The following is a 12,753-nucleotide window of genomic DNA, read 5'->3' as shown; positions in this document are numbered from 1 at the left end:
ACTTATTCAGTGGTTAAAAGCATGGAGATAGTATCTCAGAGCTTGCTCTCACAGGAACTGCATCATTTTAGTTGTCTATTGGTAAAATACAGGGAAAAGATGAAACAAAGATGAACATGTCTTTCTTCATTGCGATTACTTTCAAGCGTCTTGGAGGAATGCTAGTAGGGCACTGATGGGGCTGTAAGCCATCTCCACACCTAACGTATAAATGAGTGCTCCATCTATTTGTTCTTTCAAAGTCAGTGGCCAAGTTAGCTGTTGCTAAATCCGAAGGTGAGGATGCTGTGGTACTGGTGGCATACATTTTACAGCTCACAGGATCTCAAGCTAGTTCAGGCACTGTCACAATTCACCAAGTGTTTTCAGGCTATTGCTGAGCTGCTTCTGTCAAAGAGATGATTTCTTCAAGTGATTTCAGTCCAGAATTAGTGCCCGGGCACACACAACCAACTACTCGTGACTGCACGTTTTTTGGACTGCAGTAGTGTAGAATGTGCTTCCTGGTGGAGCAAGATGCAGGAAAATACAGTCCTGAGATTGTACAAGACATTGACTTCTCCTCCAAAAACACTGTCAGTGATCAAATCCTGAGCTGGGAGGAGAGTAGTATTTAAACATATAATCAGGAATACTTGAGAATTACGTATGCTACTCCAGAAGACCAAGAGCTTCATAACATCTTACACTTTAGTGTTCTCCTCAATGACCACTTAAACAAAGCATAACTAGTCTTTCAGCCAAAGACATATTAATATTTATTGTGCCTATGGACCTAAACAACAAGGACTCTGGCCACATCTGTAAGCTCTTTTTCTGGCGTTACAGTCTGCTGTAATGGTGACAGCACTAGCTCATTATGAATTCATGGGGTACTTATGTGGATTTAATGCATTTCCATTTGTACTCAGGTGTGATTTAGTACCTGTGTCTAGGAATCATTTGGTCAATCCCGTTGCAGGGATGCTGGTTTTGTTTCCAGCAAATTGATGTGAAGATCATTTTATGTACTGAGTAATTTCAATTGCCAGTTGATAGGGTGGTAGCATACATGCTGCAGAGAACCAGATGACAAGCTTCAGAAGTGCTTAGAGTCTTATTTGTTGAAGCAGAAAGCATATTAGCATGTCTTACAAAACATTACATGCATCTATCAAGGTCCTGATCCTGTCTCTAGAGGAACCAACAGCAAAGCTCTCATTTATCCAAGTGGGAGCAATTTAGTACTCTTTAATATCTGCAGTTCATCTTAAATTTTCAAGAGGTGATATGGAACAAAACATGAGGATAAGCTTAAATGAGGAAGACAGAACAACATTTAACATGAGGGTAATGTGGTATTATTAGCACAAAAATGTTAGCCCTAAACTTCAACAATTCTTACATAAGGTGTTTTCAAGATTGAAAGAGAAAGTTGTTTGAAGCAGGAAGAGGTAACGATTCTGCAAAGCATTTAACAAGATGTAGAAATTTAATTATTCATCTGGAAGTCTACATGTATTCCATAAATATTTGCTAAAAGCTCAAGGCAATTAGGGGACAAATTTTATCATCTCTGCTTTGTAGGTATGCAAAGAAAAAACACACTACAGCAATTAACAAAATCACAGCCTGAGTGATCCAGTTGGCAATAGTCCTCTGCAGCTTGGCCTCTCCATCTCCTACCCATGTAAAGACCTCTCCATCTCCATCTCCTACCTATGTAAAGATACTTTACAACTAATGACACCTCTTTATTAAGTCTGTGTGTACTGCAATTAGCTACCACGCATCTGAATTTTGAAGCAGGGCCTGGTTTTCTTTTAGCTTTCATAGCCAGAATAGACAAAAAAGAGTCAGCAAGATAATGTCATAGACATGCGAATCATTCCATGAAAATGCCATTAGTTTCCCTTTGTTGAACAAAGGATAGGCTCACAAGCCTGTACTTTATCTTCTGCAGCGTTTTACTTGATTAGATACCGGTGCAATATGGAAGGAAAAAATAAAATCACATTTCAGCCTCTCAACAAATGAAGCTACCAATAAGCATGCAGTTTTGCTGTTTACAATCATTTCATTTTTGAGTACCACACTGAATGTTTTCTGAAGAGAAACAACTATGAAACAAGAGAAAGCCTTTTGTATCTATGTACACCCATCCTTCTTTAACATAAATGCACTCTAAAATGTTTGCTGCATTCTTCTTAACTCCTGTTTTGAAGCCATAGTGATTCTTCCACACTATTCACAAACTTAACCAGGAGTTGGAAATCCATTTCTGTTTCTTTCTGAAATACGAAGTACTGAGTGCCTACAGGGCCTAAGTAATGTCTCAACTTCATCATGATGTTATATGACATCTACCATAAGTTTTTGGATTGATTTTCACCTTACAAAACTACTGAGTAAATTTTAATTTTTATTGGAGGGTTAGAATGTCAGAGACCGACAAAATTTCTTCAGCAGGTACTGCTAACATTTTCCTGCTATAGTAGCCCAATGCTCTTCCTGCTGTTTTATTTTTGGCATCAAGAGGTTAATTCTTTTGAAAGCGAATGACTGTTAGTCAGGCACATAACCCTTGGACTGCCTCCAGCCTGATTTAAATTCAGCACCTTATTCTGACAGCAGAGACAAGGATGAGCCCCTTTGAGATTTTCCCACCAGCAGGAGAGATGCGCAAAGGACCTCACCCTTGATGGCAGCATCAATTCAAAACAGCGTGCTCTCCTGCTGGTTCGAGGCAGTAACAACTGGAATGTGACCTTTCACTAGACTGCTCTGGAAGCCAGCAGAAACCCAAGTGCTGCAGCCTCTACCTGCCTTTTAATGTGTCTTGGCTGTAAAAACAGTTCCTACAGAGCTGAATCCCACAAAAATGGTATTTTTCACTCTACTTCTACCTTAGGGACAACAGACTGCATCCGCAGGTTTATAAAGAAGTCATTATCAATGCTTTTTCCTTATTGAAAAAAAATCTGTTGAGTGTGGATTTATGTGAGAAAGAGAAACAGCAACAAGAAGGTAAATAAAGATGTTACAATATCAACAGCTGAAAACCAAAGCCGTGCTGAGCACTTTGGAACAGAGGGATGCAGAGACAATACCATATGCTTGCAATTGGCTTCTCCTGCACTGTCCTCTTAAGTCTGGAAGTGGAGGCCAAGGGAGCATTACACAGAGCTTAACCTCGGGGCTTTTGTTTGCCAAAGCACTAACAGTTCCATGGGAAATTCACAAGGAGCATTATACAGTTTCTTATGAGACACTTAATGCAGACAAGCACTGCAACTGGATTTGGAGCATAAATAATAATGTTGAAGCTAGATGATAAATTGCATTCCTTGCATATTTTCCCCACTTGCTTGACATTACGAATATTTCAAAGTAAGATCCCATCATGACATTTACCGCTAATGCTGCACAAAAACGCTCCTCTGATCTGCCATCAGAACAGGTTTCTAACCAGATAGTGCCAACATAAATCAGAGCAGGTACCAATCTAGGCTTATCACATCTTCAGAGGGACGCAGCTCTTCTTTTATCAACGAATTCAGAAAGCCATCAGTAAATTAACAGTTGAAGAAACCTTTCCAGCAAGCAGCACTTCTGACCATAGTTTAAGCAACTGAGGGTGGCCTCATGCCCACAGCAGCACTGATACCAGAGAGCAGATGTATGCTTGCCATTCCTGGGCTCCTCCGGGGCTGCTGCACCACCGGATGCTCAAACCTCACCCCAAGCTCAGCTGTAGGATGCCAGACAAAGAAACAGTAACCTCACACAGCCCTACACAACTGTCCTCGGAGCACAGAGCTCACTCCCAGGGCAGAGCACTCTCCACCGCTGGCTTTCCCCCTCCTCTCCGTGCCTGTGAGATATCTCCGCTCATTGGCGCTGGCTTCACCTGACCATCACACTGCCCCTGTACAGGAAGCTAAAATAACACTCACCATGGGGAAAATAGCTCTGGAGCAGGATCCCAGCTGATGCCCCTCTGCACCAGAGGGCTGGTAGCTCCCCCACTGCCCCCTCCCCTGTTTATAACCTCCCCCTCCACCTGTGGCCCTTTAGCAGGTCCCCACCAGCCCTGCTCTAATGGGCCAGGTGAGCATGGCTGCTCTGCAGCTTGCCTTCCGCATCAGGAAGCACCATAACTACCACAGCCTTTGCCTGTTGCTGTCAGATGAGCTGCTGTGGCCCCCCTGCACATTTGCAGATGCTGTGTGATCAAATAAGAGTCCTGCTGCTTCTTACCTCAGAAGAAAAAGTGTTGCAGCATGAAGTATAAATAATGTTTGTCCTATTTAAAATGTGACAGACCCCTTACGCTATGCTATTTCATTGTATCTAAAATGAATTTGCAGATTACTTATATTTTCTACTGACCCTAGGTGTTTTATCATTAAAATGCTAGCACTCTTGATACAATAAATTCACAGTATATTAATATGACTATCTCAGCTTTTAGAAAACTAAAATGTAACCCTGGTCTTTTTAGATACTGTAATTTGTCTTTGGGTATTATTAAAATAAATGTTACAGCTGTATCAAATTGTTAACAGCAAAAAATGAGCCACAGCCCCTATAGTGCCATTTAAACATATCTGAAAATCTTTGCCCTGTTGGAGATTTTTGGTTCTCACATAATCAGCTTGCTTCCAGCTTCATACAGAAAGTTAAGAGGTCTTCCCACTTGCTCTGTTGCTGGTCTCGTAAGCTGCAGCCCAGTAGGAGAGCACACCCTGGGGCAACAGGCGCTGCAGGAGCTGACAGAGAAGTGCTGTTTGTACCAATCAGGGATCTGACCTGTGAAGCCACAGGGTATGGTATTCTTTTTCCAACCAGGCTCAGGTCCTCTGGTGAAATATCCTAAAGAGAAAACAAAAGCCAGATGATCTGTCATGTTCTTTACTGGACTAATTGTAGCATCTGCATTTTGAGTTACAAGAAATACTGTTAAGACATTTAATAAATTTGCAGGATGTGTATTGTGTAGGTTTTTTTCATGAACCTGTCTGTTGCAGCCTGCCAGCTCCCTGCCCTGTGGACTCCATGGACTCCAGTCCTCATCCCATCCCTGCACTTTCACCTGCTGCCAAAGACCCCACCACTGCCTACTCCCCGCTAGGTTCAGTTGGACAGCTACCTGCTGCTCCCCAGTAAGCCTTGGCTGTGTTCAGATGAGCTGTGTGTCACTGAAATGCAGCCTGTGGACTGAGTGAATATGGTCTTTGGGCAACCTCCTCTTCGGCTGGGCCTTCAGGACCTGCTGCGGTGTCTGCTGGCTCCCAGCTGGGGCTTGGACACCTCTCAGCTGCAGCAGGGGCCGCACTATTGCGTTCCCCTTTCTGGCACGTCAGTGCTCCTTCTGGCACCGACAGCAATCACTTAGCACATGAGATCCAATATGTGAAGCTCTGTAAGTTGATTTTGTGCTGTGGTTAAGTGACGCAGAGTCCAAGTAGAGCTTACTTTTATTTACACATTGCTGGCAGCTGGGAACGGCAGAAGGCGATTCCTGTCTCGGCAATCTCAGCCCAGCACCAGTGGCTGGTTTCCAGGAGCCATTTCTGCCTGAAGGACGGGGCTAATCAGGGACTGAGGCAGAGAGCACACGCTCCTGCTGCTCACAGAGCTTGCACTCTCTCAAGCAGCACCTCTGCACAGAGCCTCACGCACCAAAGCAAACGGCACACCACGTTTCTGTCTGAAGCTGATCAGAAAGACCAGCACAAAAAGCTGTTTGCATGCTTTGGGTTTCTTTTAACAAAAAACAGGACTTCTCACTCCTGAGATTCAAAATCACTGAATATGCACAAAGACAGAATTAGCGGGCTAAGGTTTAAAAAGACCTCGCTTAGGTTTCTGGTCAGATCACCTCTGTGTTTAGTGTGGGGAATAAGTAAATGACAACCACCTGTCCTTTGAATGAAGGAAATTGTGCAATTAATGTGGGAAAGTTTGAAATGTGATCAAGATATCAAGTATCATCTTCCAACTGTTACTTCATGAACAAAAAAACAGATCAGTTCTAAGTGCCCAGTCTGGAAGCAGTTCTTCCACACTCACCTGCCCTCTATTGTCACCTTAATTGGACATTCCTGGCACCGCGGCTGAGCTGTTTGCTGTTGCAGCCATCTTCTGCAGGGAGGAGGGAACTGATACAAGACTTGGTGGGAAGAATGCCCTTTAGTGATGTGAGAGATTAAGGAGGGGTCCCGGGGAAGGATTTCCCAGGTGTACTGTATAGTGCCATACATGTTGAGGTGTGGGAAGTGTGTGTTTTCCACAGTCATTTGGATTAATCCTGAAATATGACTGCACCAGAGGTCCCTGGTCTTCATTCTTATTCCTGCCATGGACAGAGAGTCTTTCATTTCACTCTTGCATTCTGTTAGCCACAGTGAAATGTTTCATCATGGCCGAAAGGGTGAAAGCTGTTTTTCCATCTGTGCTTGTAAGCCATGAAAGCACTAGGTTTTGATATAAATAAGCCTGATTTCAAGATCCAGCAGATTTGCAGAATTTTCTGCTTTTACCAATGCCACTAATCCAGACAAGAGGTTTCCAGGCTTATCCCACTGCACCTTGATCAGCAGAATTACGATTTATGCTCCTAAATATTATAGAACTTACACTGTGAGGAAAAGAGCCGCTTCTGTCACTTGTCCAGTTTTCAGGGCAAACAGTTACTTGGTACATAAACTGTGTCTCTGGCCAGTTGAAAGAGCTAGCACAGCGTTAATCTAGTTTCAGATGCACCCAAGCGATTACATGATAACTCAGGTATTAAGCTACCTTTGTGATTTCAATTACCTACTTTTTATATGCCTGGGAAGTAACTATAAAGTTATCAGCATAAACCTAATAAAGCAGAGTTCTATAAAAGTGGCAAGTGAGTTATTGCAGTTGCTCTAGGCAATGTAACCTACTTCTGCATACAGTCACAGATGGGAAAGGTTTACTCATTGTCTCCATTTTACGTGCCCAGAAAGGAAGGCAAAACACAAAAGCGATCCTGCTTCCTCTCCGAACAGTTTCTCCTCTCCCTCACCCCCAGCAGCCAAAAAATTAAATCGTTTTTTTTTAAAGGAGAGGGATCTCAATGGGACTGCACTGTAAGGTGAAAGCGAGGTTTATTAACTAAAATTATATTTTGCAGCTTAGGGCAGAATAACAGTCTGAAGACACAGTGAATTTCAGAAAAACAAAATATAGACATTTTAAGATGTATTTTTATATTTGATAGAACAGGCAAATGCGTTTCTTCAGAGGTAAGGCGAAAGTTTTCATAACAAGAGATGTTTTCTAGCCACCCTCTGATCTGGTTTAAAAGATGCAGCACCCAAGGGCTCTGCCTGTTTATTAAAAGCATCTGTTTTATTTCCAGAAGAGAAATGAAAACAAAATCACCTCAAAACACGCACGACACAAACGGGAAGACAGGGTTACTTTAAGCCTGTGGAACAGCAGGGGGCCCATCTCTCCCCTCACTGAAGTGGGCTGCTGCTCATGCCCTGCTGCCCCCAACAGCTCCCTTACTGCACGAGAGGCACGACTGGAGACCGTCAACCGTGCAGCTTATGTGTGTGGTTTTCACTTGTGCAAATGAACCTGCTCAAGCTGTCAAGTGAGAACAAGACCCCCTATGGCCAGCAGATGAGCCCCTGGCTTCCCAAGCCCCTTGTACCCAAGCAGCAGGCAGCATCGGCCAGGCGGTTGGATGCCCCTTTGGGTATGTCTTGTAGGGGCCTGGGGTACCCAAAGCTGACAGGCTCCTGACTCGTGTCTCTGCCGTGTTTGGTGCAGTAAGGGTGTCTTACCCTTGCACGTGGCAAGCTGAGATCCAGCCTTGACATGGCAAGGGGCCTGCTAGTCTCCTCACTGTGCTGCTGCTTCTCCAGCCTCTGAAGGAGAGGTGCTGGGCAGGGCCGAGCCTCTGTGTAAAACACTTGGAGACCTGTGCAGGAGAAATTGCTGTAAAAGAGCTGTCTATGGCTGTTCAGTGGTCAGATGTGGTGCTTTTCAGTGGCACTCCTCAATAGACAGCATCCTTCCTGGATTTCACAGGGGTGGAGGTATAGAAATAGAGTCCATTTTATCCCCAGGTATGTTCTTTCTTTCTGCCCCAAACCTTATCCAGCTGGATTCTGGGGATTTGCTTCATTTGCCTGGGATTTCTGAATACCCGGTGAGTCTGTTGCTGATAGGGGGCCCAGTACTTCTGCACATAGACTGCGTTGTGCACAGTAAGGCCAACATCATCTCTCAATATCTGAACTGATGTTGTAAGCCTGGCACCTATTGACGGCCGGATCCAATGCCTCCCCCCCAAAAAGTCCAGTCTGTGCGGGGCCTGCTGTGCCTCAGTCCCAGTGGAAGAAGAGGCAGGTTGCTGCATCCTGGGAACATCCGTCTCTGAGCAGGACCCATACAATTGCCTTCCAGGAGCTCCTTGCATGCAGCAGTTTTTGGAAGCATCAGACTTGCTGCAGCTCTAACGTGGTGGTCACCTGGGTCCCTGCCAGGCTGAAGCACACTAATCTAGAAGCTCCTTGCTGGGCTTGGGTAAGACACCTCTGTAGGGTAAAACTCCTGCTCCATCGCATCTTTTCTTGAACTGACGAGGAGAGAGCCTATACCATGGGCTTAATAATTCATCTGCTTTTTAGATCTCACTATGCCCAGTGAGGAGGGAAAGGCGGAGAGGTACCTAACTGTCTTCAGACGTGTTTCATCTCCCCTGCCATTTTACAAAATGTGAAGACAGGATACTATGAAAAGCATATTTGAGGATTGAGTTGCCTTTCTTTTCAACAGCTTACTGTCTGCTTTTATTGTTTACCAAGCTTTCGTCTGTAAAAAATGTATCTGCAGCACACGGCTGAGAGGTTTCTCTTGGTCTGTAGTCACTGTCACAAAGGAATTTCTCCTCCAGGCTCCTTTACCTTCCCTTCTGAGCTCCTCAGAGACCTCTTCTGCAGTCCCTGGCAGCAGACCAAGGGGAAAGAGCTTTAGTGAAATCTCCTGTTGTAGCAACAAAACACCATTGATCAGCTGTGCTCAGTGCCAACAGCTTTTTGAACCTGGCATTTTTTAATGCTCAGTTTCTCTTTGCATTCAGGATTCAGGTATCCAGTGTAAAGAAACACCCCTGAGAGTTATTCCTCTTTGTTCCATCCTCCGAGTTGAAACACAAACCTGCAGCTGAGCAGCCCCAAGAACAGCCGTCCAGACCCATCTCGGGCCAAGCCTGGCAGGTTCTTTTCCTGCCCTTCAGGTCTGTAGGCAAGGCAGAAGCAAATACACTAGAACACCAGCTGAATAGCTAAACGCCTGGCAGAGAGAGTAGAAACCACTGAGCAGTGCAGCTACCACACAGGCAGTCAGCAGCTGTAGGAGAAAGGCAGCAACATCAAGACGCATCCCAGGGAAAACTGGTAATTGATCTGTTCTGCCAGGACAGATTGAAATGCTGTCCTTCAGTGCTGGAGCTGCAGGCAGAGCGTTAATGACTGACTGTTACGAACGCTGTTTGCAGAATAATAATGCAGTGCCCTTTCTCCAGTACAGAGATATCTCTTTTTGTTCAGAGGGTGCAGCCAGAATTAAACAAAACCCACTCAGAAAGCTGCAGTAAACCCTAATGCTGAGCGAGGCATCCCTCACCTGAGATCAGGCAGCCATTCAGAAGTCCCTGATTTCCTGCATTGCCCCTGTATCTCACTGACATGCTGCGTAAACAGGCCAGTGAGATACCATAGGCTGCTTCAGAGCACTTGGTACACAGGCCCACAGACATCCAAACTGGGGGGACAGGCCCTGGGTTTGTCTGTGACTATACCCGTGTAAAGTCAAGGCAATCCCTTTAACTAAACTGGAGATATTCTGGATTTGTACCTGTGTGCTTACTGGCAGAGCTTGACTGGAGATATTCTGGACTTGTACCTGTGTGCTTAGTGGCAGAGCTTGGCCTATTGCACTGAAAGATCCTAATCTTGCTTTCATCCCCCTGCGATATTGACTTCAGCAAAATACTCCATGCTTCATTTCTCAGTGTTGCAAAACAACTTAATGGATCATATACTTAGGGGAGCACTTCCATTAATTTCTAACTTACATTCTCACTCTCACAACACCAAAATGTCAGTGGCTTTAGCCTTTCAAAACATTTCCTCCAAGAGCACACAAGGAAAAAAGAAAACAAACCCCTGACTTTTATTTCTATAAACCCAAACACGAATTACCTTTGGGCATGGAGGAAGAACTACACCCAGCCCCTTTCACTTACCTTTTTTTCTGAGCACTTACTCCTTGATGACTGACATTTGTTTGTTTAATATGGCCCTGATTCTCTTCTTGCTCACACATATATCAAGCATGAAGGTTTGCTGTAGCTGACGTCAGTGGCATTTTATCAGCATAAAAGCAGACAAAAGTGTAAGTACAACTGACAGAAGAGGCAGGTTCTGCAAGCAAAAATATGCATTTGCTGTTACCAAAATGAAACATATACTTGTCTATTTGCAGCTATATCCCTTTGAAGCATTACAAAGCCCTGTGAAAACCTAGATGTTAGAGACTGTATAATCACTTAGAGAGTTAATGTGTATAAACACATATAAAATGATTGTTTGCATTTTTCTTGCACAGTCTTTTTACTGTATTACTGTATAAATCAGACCTATTTTATTTTCACTTGCTAAGCCTTGTACTCTTTTTGAAGCATCTCAGTGAATGAATACATATTTCCAGACTCTTACAGCTTTAAACAAATTTACTTGTATTTTTACAGAAATGCCTTCAAGATTTTTTTTTTTCCTACAAAGCATATTATTCAAGATAGGACTGGAGGATTTAATGCCTCAGGATATGATTTCCAACCTGTAAGATGCATGACAAATCTGAGTGCAAAATGGCATGTCATAGAAGAACATGAGTCTTAACAGGAAAACTCAAAGTTCTTATAGGTCCCATAGTGTTTTGGTGGCAGATGCAGTTCTCTGAAGATCATAATCTGTCCTGTCTTGCTCCTGCTGGTATTCAAGAGCATATGGCTTTTCTTGCATGGATGAGACAGCCACAAGTTATACCCATGCAGAAACCAGGAGAAAAATCAGCCTGATCATTCAAAGCATATGGATCCAATGAGCCTTGAAAGCCAGACTGAGAGGAGGGGTAAGGCACGCTCAGCTGGTAGCAGATGACCATGTTCCTCTGAGAAGGTGATCCTGCAGAACATGGGCTGGAAAGTGGTGTCTTCCTCATGTCAGTTGCACATGAGGGCTGGTTTGTTGCTAGAGGACAAACCAGAGGGAGTGGTACGGGAGATGCTGCCTCAGTATTAAGGTCTGAAGTTAGCAGCCCCCCCTGGGTTAAAATCACAGGCAGGGTAGGGAGAAGTTGCACAGCAAAGAGATGTGCTTACAAATCTTTTTCTTTTAATTAAAGAGGCTCCCTGCAAAGCCTTGTTGCACTTCATATTGGGCATCAGAGCAGACAAACACTGCCCCAAAGAGTTTACAAAGCTCTAGAGGGGGCAAAAAGCAGACATAGAAGATCCTTGTGTGAGGCCAAAGACCAATGGCAAAAGTGGAATACGCACACAGTTTTTGTTCTTGACAGCAAAGCCCTGGCCATGCTGTGTGTTGTGCACCCAGACTGCTGCTTTGCAGGCACGCTGTGTCTTTTTTCCACAGTGATGCCTTTGACTGCATTTAGCACATGGGACTGATTCTGGCTGGGCAGGTGGGCTAGAGGTACCACCTCTCTCCCTGTAAAATGGGGTCTGACAGTTCTTACTTGCTGCTTTTTGGGCAGCTGTGGCTCCCTCGTTTGGCCCATGAATCTTTGCATTTTATTACTGGCCCAGCAGCCCCACAGATGGATGTCCTGCCCTCAAAGATCACGTATGGTGCGAGCACCAGCAGTGTCAGGGAGAAAGGACCCTGCGGTGTCCAAAAGTGATTAGCTCTGCTTCCAAAAGGGGAATTCAGAGAGAAAACGCATTACAGCCCTTGGTCCCAGCCAATGACACAAAGGCACTGGCTTTAATGTAGATGTCTGTCTAATGGGCACTGGTCTAAGACCAACAAAATACAATTCATACAGACCACTGAGCAGCTTCTGATGTTAATGACTTTCGATTACCACTGGCCTGAGTTGCATCTGTATTTTATTAACACTGTTTACAGAGTGAGTAGAATTCCAGATGGAGTATAAAGTACCTTTTTTCTTGTTTTGCCTATAATTGCAAATGCTTAAATTGCACTTGTAGCTGTTTTATGACTTGACATTGACCTTAAACTCTGTGCATTTGCTGCAGTGGAACATCGCAATTTCTAGGGAGTAGAAAGGTTATACAGAACTGGTCAGTGCTCTGTGTGATGCAAGTAAAAATAATGTAATGAGTGTTTAAATAAATATTCCTTTCCATTTTGTCTTCAAATGTTTATTGCTTCCCCACGTCGCTTGAAATTGTCCTTCACAGTTCAGGCTATGGTTGCTTTACAGACAGTGCTTTAAGATCATTAGAGCCCTGAAGACGTTAGAGCAGTCCAGATGACTTGCATTTCTAAAGGAAAGGCTTTCATTTCTGAACTGTTCAACTAATATTGGTCTAAAAATGTGCTTCCCTCCCCAGGATGAGAAACAGACCTCCTTCCAGCCTTGAAGTGTCACCTCTCCACCAGCTCCCTGACCAGCTGCACTTCATGTGCAAATGATGGCCAAGAAGGAAAGGAGCACTCTGGGACATGGGGCTGCCAT

The 12,753-nt window shown here is 44.2% G+C and overlaps 1 long non-coding RNA gene across 1 annotated transcript; it reads right to left on the bottom strand.

The window, feature by feature from the left end:
• Positions 1–1,712: 1,712 nt before the first annotated feature.
• On the bottom strand, positions 1,713–9,374 carry LOC118165457. The gene is made up of 2 exons (XR_004750051.1): positions 7,809–9,374; positions 1,713–4,854 (listed from the first exon to the last, which is right to left on the bottom strand). It is a non-coding gene; the product is annotated as an uncharacterized LOC118165457 (long non-coding RNA).
• Between the last annotated feature and the right edge of the window lie 3,379 nt (positions 9,375–12,753).

The sequence above is a fragment of the Oxyura jamaicensis genome, chromosome 4, assembly GCF_011077185.1.
Source record: "Oxyura jamaicensis isolate SHBP4307 breed ruddy duck chromosome 4, BPBGC_Ojam_1.0, whole genome shotgun sequence".
Taxonomy (NCBI): domain Eukaryota; kingdom Metazoa; phylum Chordata; class Aves; order Anseriformes; family Anatidae; genus Oxyura; species Oxyura jamaicensis.
The sequence above is the reverse complement of the archived record's forward strand: the minus strand, read 5'-3'. Positions and strand labels throughout refer to the sequence as shown.